Raw genomic sequence first — 17,230 nt, 5'->3', positions numbered from 1 at the left:
CTGGACTCTGGTCATGGGCTGGAGCCCTCTCTGGACATGGGCTGGAGCCCTCTCTGGACTCTGGTCATGGGCTGGAGCCCTCTCTGGACTCTGGTCACGGGTTGGAGCCCTCTCTGGACATGGGCTGGAGCCCTCTCTGGACTCTGGTCATGGGCTGGAGCCCTCTCTGGACATGGGCTGGAGCCCTCTCTGGACTCTGGTCATGGGCTGGAGCCCTCTCTGGACTCTGGTCACGGGTTGGAGCCCTCTCTGGACATGGGCTGGAGCCCTCTCTGGACTCTGGTCATGGGCTGGAGCCCTCTCTGGACTCTGGTCATGGGCTGGAGCCCTCTCTGGACATGGGCTGGAGCCCTCTCTGGACTCTGGTCACGGGTTGGAGCCCTCTCTGGACTCTGGTCACGGGCTGGAGCCCTCTCTGGACTCTGGTCATGGGCTGGAGCCCTCTCTGGACATGGGCTGGAGCCCTCTCTGGACTCTGGTCACAGGCTGGAGCCCTCTCTGGACTCTGGTCACGGGCTGGAGCCCTCTCTGGACTCTGGTAAACGGGCTAGAGCCCTCTCTGGACATGGGCTGGAGCCCTCTCTGGACTCTGGTCACAGGCTGGAGCCCTCTCTGGGCTCTGGTCACGGGCTGGAGCCCTCTCTGGACATGGGCTGGAGCCCTCTCTGGACTCTGGTCATGGGCTGGAGCCCTCTCTGGACTCTGGACACGGGCTGGAGCCCTCTCTGGACTCTGGTCATGGGCTGGAGCCCTCTCTGGATATGGGCTGGAGCCCTCTCTGGACACGGGCTAGAGCCCTCTCTGGACTCTGGTCACGGGCTGGAGCCCTCTCTGGACTCTGGTCATGGGCTGGAGCCCTCTCTGGACTCTGGTCATGGGCTGGAGCCCTCTCTGGACTCTGGTCATGGGCTGGTGCCCTCTCTGGTCTCTGGTCACAGGTTGGAGCCCTCTCTGGACTTTGGTCATGGGCTGGAGCCCTCTCTGGACTCTGGTCATGGGCTGGAGCCCTCTCTGGACTCTGGTCATGGGCTGGAGCCCTCTCTGGACTCTGGTCACAGGCTGGAGCCCTCTCTGGACTCTGGTCACGGGCTGGAGCCCTCTCTGGACTCTGGTCACGGGCTGGAGCCCTCTCTGGACATGGGCTGGAGCCCTCTCTGGACTCTGGTCATGGGCTGGAGCCCTCTCTGGACTCTGGTCACGGGCTGGAGCCCTCTCTGGACATGGGCTGGAGCCCTCTCTGGACTCTGGTCATGGGCTGGAGCCCTCTCTGGACTCTGGTCACGGGTTGGAGCCCTCTCTGGACATGGGCTGGAGCCCTCTCTGGACTCTGGTCATGGGCTGGAGCCCTCTCTGGACTCTGGACACGGGCTGGAGCCCTCTCTGGACTCTGGTCATGGGCTGGAGCCCTCTCTGGACATGGGCTGGAGCCCTCTCTGGACACGGGCTAGAGCCCTCTCTGGACTCTGGTCACGGGCTGGAGCCCTCTCTGGACACAGGCTAGAGCCCTCTCTGGACTCTGGTCACGGGCTGGAGCCCTCTGTGGACTTTGGTCATGGGCTGGAGCCCTCTCTGGACTCTGGTCATGGGCTGGAGCCCTCTCTGGACTCTGGTCACAGGCTGGAGCCCTCTCTGGACTTTGGTCATGGGCTGGAGCCCTCTCTGGACTTTGGTCACAGGCTGGAGCCCTCTCTGGACTTTGGTCATGGGCTGGAGCCCTCTCTGGACTTTGGTCACAGGCTGGAGCCCTCTCTGGACTCTGGTCATGGGCTGGAGCCCTCTCTGGACTTTGGTCACAGGCTGGAGCCCTCTCTGGACTCTGGTCATGGGCTGGAGCCCTCTCTGGACTTTGGTCACAGGCTGGAGCCCTCTCTGGATTCTGGTCATGGGCTGGAGCCCTCTCTGGACTCTGGTCATGGGCTGGAGCCCTCTCTGGACTTTGGTCACAGGCTGGAGCCCTCTCTGGACTCTGGTCATGGGCTGGAGCCCTCTCTGGACTTTGGTCATGGGCTGGAGCCCTCTCTGGACTTTGGTCACAGGCTGGAGCCCTCTCTGGACTTTGGTCATGGGCTGGAGCCCTCTCTGGACTTTGGTCACAGGCTGGAGCCCTCTCTGGACTCTGGTCATGGGCTGGAGCCCTCTCTGGACTTTGGTCACAGGCTGGAGCCCTCTCTGGACTCTGGTCATGGGCTGGTGCCCTCTCTGGACTCTGGTCAGGGGCTGGAGCCCTCTCTGGACTCTGGTTAGGGGCTGGAGCCCTCTCTGGACTCTGGTTAGGGGCTGGAGCCCTCTCTGGTATTGGGGCAGGTCAGATACCTGTGTCTTTTCTTTTATACACCTATCCTTCTGTAAGGTGGAAAATAATCAAAGATATTTGAAATGGAACAAAATCCTCTGCTTTGCTGTTAACTGCCATCGTCGTGATCAAGATATTGAAATTGACTCAACCCCTTCCCCCTTAACGCCATCAGAAGGGCCAGGTTGAGTTAGAAAGACAAAAGAATGATTGGCCGGCTGGCCAACAGGTTTTCGCACCTTTGATACAATGGGGGAAGTTTTGTCTGATTGGTTATTTTCAAATGTCTCACGGGTTGGTCTGATTGGTCAGTTTTACAAGAGTCAGGTTTGAATTTGGTGACATCAGGGAAGAGGATAAAAGAGAATTTGATCTGTAGCTCGCTCTCTTTGGTTTCTCTGGCTTTCTCTGGAGAGAGCTGTTCTTTAGCTCTCTCCCTTTCTCTCTCTCTCTCTCTCTCTCTCTCTCTCTCTTTCTATCTCTCTCTCTCACAGGTAACATTCTAGGCAGAGGCCTACAGAGCATAATTAATGGTTTATGTTTTACATTTATTTGAAACGATTTTTAGTGTAACCATAACCAGTATTTGTGTTTCCTTTTAGAAGAGATTTATGTCTATGATGTAATTGACATTTTACATTTACTTGATTGTTAATAAATTGTTACATTTTGATCCTTTCTGAATTAATCTGTAATTATTAACTATCTCCAACGTGGAACGTTATAATTGTAACAAAGGGTTAAAACGGAACGATCAAATGTATGATTAACTACCAAATATAGATGACCAAACAACCGGTTGGGATTCTCTTCTAAATGAGATAACTTTGATAAATGGAGTCAGATAAAGAATATTATAATCAAATCCATTCTTCCAGCTGAAACACTGAACGCGTAAGGCCTTCACCGCGGTTCGCTGCCGATCCTTGGAGCGAATTCATGCGGTCTTACAGTTGGTGACCTCGACGTGATGTTGCGAGCAGACGAGCAACGTGTTTTCAGCGAAGTATTGGATTTAAAATCAACAAGAGATTTGAGCTTCTCTTTCCTCAGCTGTTCTGTTGATCTTGTGAATGGATTAAAGCTGACCCTCCGACCAGAATGAGTAAGTAAACCTTCTTTGCCTTTTAGAATTGTTGAGGGAAAGTTTTATTTGCAACTCACACATATAGACACATTTCTAGAACGGGTCGGTATGCCCACTATAGATCGGAACCGTAGAAATCCGATATTGTGTAAGAATTAGACGTGAAACATGACTTTTCAGGGAAATAACAGCAGCAGTGTAGATGAGGAAATTATGGCAATTTTAGGCGTACAATTACAAGATCTCCTCGTTAGATTAAGCGATAAAGGATTGAACCTGAAATGGAATAACACCGAAATTATATCCTGGTATTCTGCTAAGGGCGCACAGCTCAAATCTGAATCAAAATACAAGAAAATCCCCGCTGCAATTGTTTATTTGCTTCGTCGTAACGATCTCAAGACAATGGTCGAGAGCGAACGAACGATAGCTAATATCAAAGAAATTGAAAGATTGCGATCCGACGAATTACAAAAGTTAAGATCAAAAGTCGAATCAGTCTCATACGAGCAACTTGAGTGGGCTAAGCAGCGTGAAAATATGGCAACAAAAATTGATCAGTTACAAGGAAAACTTCAAACCGGCAATAATTACATATCTGCTCTCGAAGATTGTTGTGATAATGCAGGATTTCCAGTGGCCGCAGTAAAACAAGCAGCACTGGATGAAATTTCTGAACCAGCAAAGCCAAATGATAATGATGACAATGATGCTGCGTTAGGATACAGGCCACAGAGAGAAACTCGTAACCGAGCTCCTGTGTTAATGCCTGAACATCCAAAACAACGAAGCCTGATAAAGACTCACACAAAAGCTAACGACACAGCGAAGAAATCTGTTAAGGTCGCCGTGCTTAAAACTATGACTAATGCGAACGACGAAATCACAACGATCAGCCGTCCGTTAACCTGCGAAGAATGTTGCAGACACAAACAAGTCGTTGGAGTAATGCCAAGAAAAGGGCCGTTTCAACCCTACTGGGAAACATTGATGTTACAGGCTACGGTGTATAAGCTAGAAGTTAGAGACGTGTGGCAAATAGCACTTCTCACTCTCCCTGAAGAGCTCAGACCGAAACTAACCGAAGGCATGAAATCTGGCAACATAATCCAACGAGTCCGCAACGAAACAGACGAAGCCATATATGAACGACTAAAACAGGCATTATTAGAAATGAGGGGACCGACACACGCAGATTGGAGCAAAATACTAGAAATCCAACAGGCGAGTGATGAAACATTTGAGACATACGCCGAGCGGTTATGGGTAACTTACAGAGAACACTCAGGATTAGAAAATGCAGATCGAGACCATGACGCGTTATTACAACTTGTGAAAAATAATGCTGGCATCCCAATCCAACGGGCTTTGTCAAATGGCGTCGATCCAGTTAAAAACACATTCCAATCCATAGTAGACTGGGGCTCAAGAATAGAAAATAGATGGAAATCTAAGCTAAATGCTGAAAAGTGCATGACTCCCATAATGCTTAACAGCAATGGGATTAAAAAGCATGTTCACTTCGTAGATGAGGTGACTTGCTCTAATGAATCTGAAGCATTTAGTTCAGAAAATGCACAAGAAAGTGTGTCTATTTTAGCTCTTAAGGGGATGCAGGATGATTTGCAAGCATCCGAGAGTCATGAATATACTGAAACTCCAGGAGAAGGTAGCAGACAACCCAAAAGACAACCCAATGGCAAAAAGAACAGGTTTTGCAGATCCTGTCAGAAAATCGGACATGTCGATGGAAAATGCTGGTCACTGGGTAACGGGCGACCTCCACCGTATTTTCAGAAAAATAGGAAATTACTTTTTAAAGGCAAAGAAAAGCGCTCATTTGCAGGTAAAACTCTCAGTGAGCTAACTGCAGTGTTCATGCAAGGCCTTCAGCTATTAACTTCACTTGCCAGCGGGCTAGCAGCCTCTTAGCAAGGAGTTTAATAATAAAACATCCAGATTGCAATGATCCTGTTTGTATTTTCAAATTTGTAATTATATAACACATTGTGCGCATTGATTACACATAATAGTTGTTTGTGTTACAAGATACACATAGACTAGTCAAGTTTATTCTTTAAAACACATGATTGCTTTACTGTAAGTGATGAAACACTTAGGATAAAGGTCGTAGATGCTGCGCATTCTAGGCCATGTATCTTGTGTAAATTGGAATAACTTTAATACTGGAATTGTACAGCAATTTCAAGTTGCATGTGTCAATGTTGAATTTGTTTGTCTCCTATAGTGGAAGCTCTGCTATTTCCCATATAGCTGCAGTAAACCATAAACAGGAACATAGAATTGCCATCTGGCTACAGTGTGAATTACAATTGCATTAACCATGAAAATGTCTTCATCGCAACAGGACTCAATAACTCTGACCTTTGCTATTTCTAATTTGAGCAAGTTATAATACTTTTCATTGGTTCAATTCCCAGTGCCAAAAAGGAGGGGAATTGTTCTGTTAAATGTGGCACAGATAATAGAAAACCAATTCATAACCAATTCATCCTTCACTCAGATTGTGAAGGCTCGACTGCCAGAACAGTCTTAAGTGTTAATACACAGAAACAGCAGCAGCAATTAACTGTGTTTCTCTCTAAATTTGTTTCTCTTTAAATTTGTAATTTGTTTCTATCTCAGGATGACAATTGCAATTCCTTGGAGGACGGCGGCCAAAAGGCCCCCCTCCCCCTGCATCTCAAAACTGGAGATGTGAGAGATGGGTGCGAATATCTTTATATATATTCGATGAGGTCAATCACACCTCACAATATGTCTACATGACCTCCCAGTGAAAAAACTGGAATTAAATTATGCAACACAGATTGATATTGATTAGATTCCACCTATCTCCAAAACATTAACACAGAACACACCCTACACTCACGACAACATCACCTGGAATAGACCAAATCTATTCAGGCTGAGCACTACACATCATAAACGACAAAGATGACATAGAGTCTAAAAGTGTTACTTCACTAAAGATCTATTGTTCATCTTTTCACACTAACAGATCCAGATAGCTACACTCACACACACACACACACACACACACACACACACACACACACACACACACACACACACACACACACACACACACACACTTACCAGGAATACCCATTATTGTATGACTAATCATATTTAGATCTACATTAATTACATTGGAAGATTCCTGAACAAACACAGTGGTTATTATATATATATATATGTTTTCATAAATGTGATTGATTTGTTGTTTTTCTTTTATGGTTTATTGATGAGTACCATCTTTTTTTTTTAATGTATCAATTGCACTGACTTTTGCTACATTTCCTTCGAGAAATTCAGACCAAAATGCTCAAATTCCACTACCACCGAAATAGTGGAAAGTTACATGAACTTTGAGTTTGATTTCCGAGTCTTGGTTACACTGAATATTTTGCTAATACTCCTCATGAAAAGGGGGACTTAAAATCAACAATGATTTGTTTTGTTATAATGCATTTTATTTCAATGTTCCCAGAAACAATGTACGAGCTTGTGGAATCTTCTTTTTATTCTCAAACCCTGACCACTTTATTAAGTATATTGATTTACGGGCTTATTTCCAGAGACTATTTTAATATGACCACATCAGACTTCTGACCAATGAAAAATGCCATGTATGCTTTTGTTCTTTGTTGTGCTTAATCACAGAATACCTGCAGCAAAAGTTCGCTCCTGTGTCCTCAAAAAGAGTGACTGTTCTTGAGGTGTGAAGTTTTCAATGGACGTTTTGCATATCAATGATGAAGTTCTCATGCAGGGCTACAAGGACAACAAAGGCTGAAAACTGATCAGCTGCTTTTGCAACAAGTCTGGACGAGAAGTCTGAAGAATAACATCTACACACAGCAGAAAGCATATCTTTGTGGACAATGCCACCTTTGGACTCAATGGTTGTGGCCAATGGTGCCAAACGGGGAACTGTAAGGTGGAAAATAATCAAAGATATTTGAAATGGAACAAAATCCTCTGCTTTGCTGTTAACTGCCATCGTCGTGATCAAGATATTGAAATTGACTCAACCCCTTCCCCCTTAACGCCATCAGAAGGGCCAGGTTGAGTTAGAAAGACAAAAGAATGATTGGCCGGCTGGCCAACAGGTTTTCGCACCTTTGATACAATGGGGGACGTTTTGTCTGATTGGTTATTTTCAAATGTCTCACGGGTTGGTCTGATTGGTCAGTTTTACAAGAGTCAGGTTTGAATTTGGTGACATCAGGGAAGAGGATAAAAGAGAATTTGATCTGTAGCTCGCTCTCTTTGGTTTCTCTGGCTTTCTCTGGAGAGAGCTGTTCTTTAGCTCTCTCCCTTTCTCTCTCTCTCTCTCTCTTTCTATCTCTCTCTCTCACAGGTAACATTCTAGGCAGAGGCCTACAGAGCATAATTAATGGTTTATGTTTTACATTTATTTGAAACGATTTTAAGTGTAACCATAACCAGTATTTGTGTTTCCTTTTAGAAGAGATTTATGTCTATGATGTAATTGACATTTTACATTTACTTGATTGTTAATAAATTGTTACATTTTGATCCTTTCTGAATTAATCTGTAATTATTAACTATCTCCAACGTGGAACGTTATAATTGTAACAAAGGGTTAAAACGGAACGATCAAATGTATGATTAACTACCAAATATAGATGACCAAACAACCGGTTGGGATTCTCTTCTAAATGAGATAACTTTGATAAATGGAGTCAGATAAAGAATATTATAATCAAATCCATTCTTCCAGCTGAAACACTGAACGCGTAAGGCCTTCACCGCGGTTCGCTGCCGATCCTTGGAGCGAATTCATGCGGTTTTACACTTCTCAATGTTTATTATTTCCATAACCTGAATAATTAAGTTATAACCATTTTCTACATTTGATAAATCAGTTCACCTATAACCTCTCTATATTTAATGAGTGATTTTGTAGATTTTATTATATATATTTGCTGTGTGCTTGTGGAAACAGATTTCTTTAGGTGCTGCTCCGATGTCTGTGTTAAACGTGCTGACAGGCGAATGTCCTTGGTGTGTGTGTGTCAACACCCCGGGAGAACCCCTCAACATGTGTGTAGCCATATATCTTCCTAAAGTGACCTTAGGGTCATTGGATGTCAGGTCTTCGTGACTTCTTAGGGACCCAGAGAAACTGTACCTCTTTTATGCTTTTCTTACTAAATAGAATACATTCACTTCTGTACTAGATGCCATATCAGCATGTTTTGGAAGTGTCTTGTTGATAGTTAGTTAAGATGTTCTCAACCTTGAGGAAGCTGTTATTCCCTGGAGTTTTGTGTGTATGTGCGTTGCATGATCTGTGCAGGTTCAGTGTTGGAGATGGACTTTTCTGCAGACGATGCCAGACCTGGAGGCGCCTTTATGTGACCACTTGCGTCATTTGTGATCTAAATATAGGACTGGGCGACAACTAGTCTACGCATTTTTAGTAATATGTGTTCCTATCTGTTTACGTGTGGAAAGTTGCTTACGTTGCATGTTGTTAGAACCAATCAGAATCATTCCACATGACAATAATGACGTGGTTAGACCTTGAAAACTGTATAACTGTTCAGAAATTGTATGTACGTTAGGCGGAGGCAGGGAGACTGTTAGAGGGAGCGCAGCCTGCGAACTCCTTGTGAGATTTGAAGCTGGCTTCTGCTGATGAAACTGCAAACTATTCTTCAGTAAATTTTTCTTTAATTAATCTAACTCCTGACTCTTCAGGAGTCCTGGGGTCCTGGGTCCTAAGCTGTTACCCCAACACTGGACTCTGGCCAGAGGCTGGAGCCCTCTCTTGACTCTGGTCATGGGCTGAAGCCTCTCTGGACTCTGGCCAGAGGCTGGAGCCCTCTCTTGACTCTGGTCATGGGCTGGAGCCCTCTCTGGACTCTGTTCACGGGCTGGAGCTAGATATCATCGCGTGAGGAGGTGGAGGTGATGAACCTGAATTCCAGAGAACAGAAAACATTTTCCATATAATTGCCTTGTATGTGGGTTGGGGTGGGGTTCACATAGAGAAAACCTAAAATGTGTTTGAACTATATAGAGGAGCGAGCAGATAGTTTTCAAATCACAAACCCATACAAATGAAACCAGAAACAGATAAAAATAAAATGAAAAAGTATATTCCAAAGCAAAACATTTGTGGAGAGTATACACTACCCCTGAGACTGTGAAAAGTGTGTTTTACAGTTTTTCCCAGTCTATTTGACACACTCATATCACTGCTCTCAAAACAATTAACACAGTGATCTGAACACTTTGTAATCGTCCTAAACAGACTATAAGTTTTTATTAATTTCCTACAAATCACAAATCCACGTCTGAAATCATGGCTATGCCCCTGGCTGTGTTCAAGAGTAAGACGATAGAGTTTATTTTCTAAAAGTCGACAGGTTCAAACTTGTCCAAATAGCTGAGGAAACACCTGTAAACTAATTCACATAGCCACAAATAATAATGCCTATACATTCACGGGCTGGAGCCCTCTCTGGACTCTGGTCATGGGCTGGAGCCCTCTCTGGACTTTGGTCACAAGCTGGAGCCCTCTCTGGACTCTGGTTACGGGCTGGAGCCCTCTCTGGACTCTGGTCACAGGCTGGTGCCCTCTCAGGACTCTGGTCAGGGGCTAGAGCCCTCTCTGGACTCTGGTCACAGGCTGGAGCCCTCTCTGGACTTTGGTCACGAGCTGGAGCCCTCTCTGGACTCTGGTTACGGGCTGGAGCCCTCTCTGGACTCTGGTTATGGGCTGGAGCCCTCTCTGGACTCTGGTCAGGGGCTGGAGCCCTCTCTGGACTCTGGTCACAGGCTGGAGCCCTCTCTGGACTCTGGTCATGGGCTGGAGCCCTCTCTGGACTCTGGTCAGGGGCTGGAGCCCTCTCTGGACTCTGGTCACAGGCTGGAGCCCTCTCTGGTCATGGGCTGGAGCCCTCTCTGGACTCTGGTCAGGGGCTGGAGCCCTCTCTGGACTCTGGTCACGGGCTGGTGCCCTCTTTGGACTCTGGTCAGGGGCTGGAGCCCTCTCTTGACTCTGTTCACGGGCTGGAGCTAGATATCATCGCGTGAGGAGGTGGAGGTGATGAACCTGAATTCCAGGGAACAGAAAACATTTTCCATATAATTGCCTTGTATGTGGGTTGGGGTGGGGTTTACATAGAGAAAACCTAATATGTGTTTGAACTATATAGAGGAGCGAGCAGATCGTTTTCAAATCACAAACCCATACAAATGAAACCAGAAACAGATAAAAATAAAATGAAAAAGTATATTCCAAAGCAAAATTTTTGTAGAGTATACACTACCCCTGCATATTGAGAGTTTGAAAAGTGTGTTTTATAGTTTTTCCCAGTCTATTTGACACACTCATATCACTGCTCTCAAAACAATTAACACAGTGATCTGAACACTTTGTTATCGTCCTAAACAGACTATAAGTTTTTATTAATTTCATACAAATTACAAATCCACGTCTGAAACCATGGCTATGCCCCTGGCTGTGTTCAAGAGTAAGAAGATAGAGTTTATTTTCTAAAAGTCGACAGGTTCAAAATTGCCCAAATAGCTGAAGAAACACCTGTAAACTAATTCACATAGCCACAAATAATAATGCGTATACACTCTCAGAAATAAAGGTACAAAAGCTGTCACTGGGGCATTACCTTGTCAAAGGGTACACTTTTGTATCTAAATGGTGCATATTGGTACCTTAAATGTACATATTAGTACCTAAAGTGTACATATTAGTACCTAAAAGGAACAAAAGTGTACCTTTTGAAAAGGTACCGCCCAAGTGACAGTTTTTTACCTTTATTTCTGAAAGTGTACAATAATAATACATATAGGCCTAATGTTAATTTTCTATATAATGATTTTACCTGTTTGTACATATTGATATTTTGCATGTTTATTGATTTTGGTTTGATTTTGTTTGGTTCTGCTGTATGGCTGTGATATGTCACTCCTTTCTTCAGTTTCGTTTAGACTTGTCATTAAATGGGATTGTGAAATAAGAGCATTACAACCTGTGAAATCTGATAGCAGTATTCAAAATATCTTACCAGGGTTGTTACAGTTAATACTGGAGCCCTCTCTGGACTCTGGTCACGGGCTGGAGCCCTCTCTGGACTCTGGTCACAGGCTGGAGCCCTCTCTGGACTCTGTTCACGGGCTGGAGCCCTCTCTGGACTCTGGTAAACGGGCTAGAGCCCTCTCTGGACTCTGGTCAAAGGCTGGAGCCCTCTCTGGACTTTGGTCATGGGCTGGAGCCCTCTCTGGACTTTGGTCATGGGCTGGAGCCCTCTCTGGACTTTGGTCATGGGCTGGAGCCCTCTCTGGACTTTGGTCACGGCTGGAGCCCTCTCTGGACTTTGGTCATGGGCTGGAGCCCTCTCTGGACTTTGGTCATGGGCTGGAGCCCTCTCTGGACTCTGGTCACAGGCTGGAGCCCTCTCTGGACTTTGGTCACGGCTGGAGCCCTCTCTGGTCATGGGCTGGATCCCTCTCTTGACTCTGGTCAGGGGCTGGAGCCCTCTCTGGACTCTGGTCACAGGCTGGAGCACTCTCTGGACTTTGGTCACGGCTGGAGCCCTCTCTGGACTTTGGTCATGGGCTGGAGCCCTCTCTGGACTTTGGTCATGGGCTGGAACCCTCTCTGGACTCTGGTCACAGGCTGGAGCCCTCTCTGGACTTTGGTCACGGCTGGAGCCCTCTCTGGTCATGGGCTGGATCCCTCTCTTGACTCTGGTCAGGGGCTGGAGCCCTCTCTGGACTCTGGTCACAGGCTGGAGCCCTCTCTGGACTTTGGTCACGGGCTGGAGCCCTTTCTGGACTCTGGTCAGGGGCTGGAGCCCTCTCTGGACTCTGGTCACAGGCTGGAGCCCTCTCTGGACTTTGGTCACGGGCTGGAGCCCTCTCTGGACTTTGGTTACGGGCTGGAGGCCTCTCTGGACTCTGGTCATGGGCTGGTGCCCTCTCTGGACTCTGGTCACAGGCTGGAGCACTCTCTGGACTTTGGTCACGGGCTGGAGCCCTCTCTGGACTTTGGTCACAGGCTGGAGTCCTCTCTGGACTCTGGTCATGGGCTGGTGCCCTCTCTGGACTCTAGTCACAGGCTGGAGCCCTCTCTTGACTCTGGTCACAGGCTGGAGCCCTCTCTGGACTCTGGTCACAGGCTGGAGCCCTCTCTGGACTTTGGTCACGGGCTGGAGCCCTCTCTGGACTCTGGTCACAGGCTGGAGCCCTCTCTGGACTTTGGTCACGGGCTGGAGCCCTCTCTGGACTCTGGTCAGGGGCTGGAGCCCTCTCTAGACTCTGGTCACAGGCTGGAGCCCTCTCTGGACATTGGCTGGAGCCCTCTCTGGACTTTGGTCACGGGCTGGAGCCCTCTCTGGACTTTGGTCACGGGCTGGAGCCCTCTCTGGACTCTGGTCATGGGCTGGTGCCCACTCTGGACTCTGGTCACGGCTGGAGCCCTCTCTGGACTCTGGTCACGGCTGGAGCCCTCTCTGCACTCTGGTCAGGGGCTGGAGCCCTCTCTGGACTCTGGTCACGGGCTGGTGCCCTCTCTGGACTCTGGTCAGGGGCTGGAGCCCTCTCTGGACTCTGGTCATGGGTTGGAGCCCTCTCTGGACTCTGTTCACGGGCTGGAGCCTAATCTGGACTCTGGTCACGGGCTGGAATCCTCTCTGGACTCTGGTTAGGGGCTGGAGCCCTCTCTGGACTCTGGTCACGGACTGGAGCCCTCTCTGGACTCTGGTCACGGGCTGCAGCCCTCTCTGGACTCTGGTTAGGGGCTGGAGCCCTCTCTGGACTCTGGTCACGGACTGGAGCCCTCTCTGGACTCTGGTCACGGGCTGCAGCCATCTCTGGACTCTGGTCATGGGCTGGAGCCTCTCTGGACTTTGGTCACGGGCTGGAGCCCTATTCGGACTCTGGTCACGGCTGGAGCCCTGTCTGGTCATGGGCTGGATCCCTCTCTTGACTCTGGTCAGGGGCTGGAGCCCTCTCTGGACTCTGGTCACAGGCTGGAGCCCTCTCTGGACTTTGGTCATGGGCTGGAGCCCTCTCTGGACTCTGGTCAGGGGCTGGAGCCCTCTCTGGACTCTGGTTACAGGCTGGAGCCCTCTCTGGACTTTGGTCACGGGCGGGAGCCCTCTCTGGACTTTGGTCACGGGCTGGAGTCCTCTCTGGACTCTGGTCATGGGCTGGTGCCCTCTCTGGACTCTGGTCACGGGCTGGAATCCTCTCTGGACTCTGGTTAGGGGCTGGAGCCCTCTCTGGACTCTGGTCACGGACTGGAGCCCTCTCTGGACTCTGGTCACGGGCTGCAGCCCTCTCTGGACTCTGGTTAGGGGCTGGAGCCCTCTCTGGACTCTGGTCACGGACTGGAGCCCTCTCTGGACTCTGGTCACGGGCTGCAGCCTTCTCTGGACTCTGGTCATGGGCTGGAGCCCTCTCTGGACTCTGGTCATGGGCTGGATCCCTCTCTTGACTCTGGTCAGGGGCTGGAGCCCTCTCTGGACTCTGGTCACAGGCTGGAGCCCTCTCTGGACTTTGGTCATGGGCTGGAGCCCTCTCTGGACTCTGGTCAGGGGCTGGAGCCCTCTCTGGACTCTGGTCACAGGCTGGAGCCCTCTCTGGACTTTGGTCACGGGCTGGAGCCCTATTCGGACTCTGGTCACGGGTTGGAGCCCTCTCTGGACTCTGGTCATGGGCTGGATCCCTCTCTTGACTCTGGTCAGGGGCTGGAGCCCTCTCTGGACTCTGGTCACAGGCTGGAGCCCTCTCTGGACTTTGGTCATGGGCTGGAGCCCTCTCTGGACTCTGGTCAGGGGCTGGAGCCCTCTCTGGACTCTGGTCACAGGCTGGAGCCCTCTCTGGACTTTGGTCACGGGCTGGAGCCCTCTCTGGACTTTGGTCACGGGCTGGAGTCCTCTCTGGACTCTGGTCATGGGCTGGTGCCCTCTCTGGACTTTGGTCACGGGCTGGAGCCCTATTCGGACTCTGGTCACAGGCTGCAGCCTTCTCTGGACTCTGGTCACGGGCTGGAGCCCTATTCAGACTCTGGTCATGGGCTGGAGCCATCTCTGGACACGGACTGGAGCCCTCTCTGGTCACGGGCTGCAGCCTTCTCTGGACTCTGGTCACGGGCTGGAGCCCTATTCAGACTCTGGTCATGGGCTGGAGCCCTCTTTGGTCATGGGCTGGAGCCTCTCTGGACTCTGGTCACGGGCTGCAGCCTTCTCTGGACTCTGGTCACGGGCTGGAGCCCTATTCGGACTCTGGTCACGGGCTGCAGCCTTCTCTGGACTCTGGTCACGGGCCGGAGCCCTATTCAGACTCTGGTCATGGGCTGGAGACATCTCTGGACACGAGCTGGAGCCCTCTCTGGACTCTGGTCACGGGCTGGAGCCCTCTCTGGACTTTGGTCACGGGCTGGAGCCCTCTCTGGACTTTGGCCACGGGCTGGAGCCCTCTCTGGACTCTGGTCATGGGCTGGTGCCCACTCTGGACTCTGGTCACGGCTGGAGCCCTCTCTGGACTCTGGTCACGAACTGGAGCCCTCTCTGGACTCTGGTCACGGGCTGCAGCCCTCTCTGGACTCTGGTTAGGGGCTGGAGCCCTCTCTGGACTCTGGTCACGAACTGGAGCCCTCTCTGGACTCTGGTCACGGGCTGCAGCCCTCTCTGGACTCTGGTCACGGGCTGGAGCCCTCTCTGGACTCTGGTCACGGGCTGGTGCCCTCTCTGGACTCTGGTCGGGGGCTGGAGCCCTCTCTGGACTCTGGTCACTGGTTGGAGCCCTCTCTGGACTCTGGTCACGGGCTGGAGCCCTCTCTGGACTTTGGTCACGGGCTGGAGCCCTCTCTGGACTCTGGTCATGGGCTGGTGCCCACTCTGGACTCTGGTCACGGCTGGAGCCCTCTCTGGACTCTGGTCACGGACTGGAGCCCTCTCTGGACTCTGGTCACGGGCTGCAGCCCTCTCTGGACTCTGGTTAGGGGCTGGAGCCCTCTCTGGACTCTGGTCACGGACTGGAGCCCTCTCTGGACTCTGGTCATGGGCTGGTGCCCTCTCTGGACTCTGGTCGGGGGCTGGAGCCCTCTCTGGACTCTGGTCACGGGTTGGAGCCCTCTCTGGACTCTGGTCACGGGCTGGTGCCCTCTCTGGACTCTGGTCGGGGGCTGGAGCCCTCTCTGGACTCTGGTCATGGGTTGGAGCCCTCTCTGGACTTTGGTCACGGGCTGGAGCCCTCTCTGGACTCTGGTCACGGGCTGGAGCCCTCTATGGACTATGGAGCTGCAGCTGTCTAATGGTCTTTTTGGGAAGGCCAGTGAGAAGACCATTACAATAGTCCACCCTGCTGGTGATAAAAGCATGAACGAGTTTCTCTAAGTCTTGCCTGGAAACAAGGCATCTAATTCTTGCAATATTTTTGAGATGATAGTAAGCTGATTTAGTTATTGCTTTGACATGACGACTGAAACTCAGGTCTGACTCCAAAATCACACCAAGATTCCTGACTTGATTTTTTGATTTTAGACCTTTAGCCTCAAGATATGCGTTCACCTTGAGAATTTCATCTTTTTTTCCAAATGTAGTGATTTCAGTTTTGTCTTTGTTTAACTGAAGAAAGTTTTGGCACATCCAACTGTTAACTTCTTCAATGCATTTGCACAGAGAGTCAATGGGGCTGTAGTCATTAGGTGAAAGGGCTAAGTAAATCTGGGTGTCGTCAGCATAGCTGTGGTAAGCAATTTTGTTATTTTTCATTATTTGGCTCAGTGGCAGCATGTACAGGTTGAATAGGAGTGGTGCAAGAATTGACCCTTGTGGGACTCCGCATGTCATGGATGTCCACTCAGACTTATGGTCACCTATACTCACATAATAACCTCTCCCTTCTAAGTATGACCTGAACCATTTGAGGACCATTCCGGAAAGCCCAACCCAATTTTCTAGCCTGTCAAGAAGTATGTTGTGGTCAACAGTGTCGAATGCAGCACTGAGGTCCAGTAGCACCAGAATTGATGTTTTGCCTGTATCTGTATTGAGGCGAATATCATTTATAATCTTTATGAGCGCTGTCTCTGTGCTGTGATGCGGTCGGAAACCAGATTGAAAATTGTCAAAGTATCCGTTTGAGTTCAAGAATTTGTTCAGCTGACTGAAAACAACTTTTTCAATGATCTTGCCTATGAAGGGGAGATTTGAGATTGGTCTGTAGTTGCTCATTATGGAGTTATCCAGATTTCTCTTTTTCAGGAGCGGCTTAACTACTGCGGTTTTAAGGGAGTTTGGAAAAGTCCCAGAAAGAAGTGAGGCGTTTACCACTTCTAGGAGATCTGCTTCTAGACAGTTAAACACACTTTTGAAAAAAGAAGTGGGGAGTGTGTCAAGGGCGCAGGTTGATGTTTTTAGGTGCTGTACCGTTTCTTCTAAAATTTTACCATCAATTGCTTCGAAATCAGTCATAGTAACTTTCTGAGGTTGTGGTCTGATCTGACTTACCCCAGAGAAACTCAAGGATGTGCTGATCGCATTTCTGATATTATTGATTTTCTCGGAGAAGAAGGAAGCAAACTCACTACATTTGCTGTCTGAGAGCATTTCATTGGGAATGTGACTCGGAGGGTTTGTTAGTCTCTCTACAGTAGCAAAAAGAGTGCGCGTGTTTATATGGGCCGATATCCATCAATATTGAGACTTGAGAGATTCATAAATGATTCAAGATGATGTTTATAAGTTTCAAATGAATATATTATTTGCGATTTAGTCGAGGCCATTGGTAGCTGGATGCCTCGGTGCCCCAGTTGTGTGAAG

Source organism: Gobio gobio (assembly GCF_949357685.1).
Source record: "Gobio gobio genome assembly, chromosome: 4".
Taxonomy (NCBI): Eukaryota; Metazoa; Chordata; class Actinopteri; order Cypriniformes; family Gobionidae; genus Gobio; species Gobio gobio.
The sequence above is the reverse complement of the archived record's forward strand: the minus strand, read 5'-3'. Positions refer to the sequence as shown.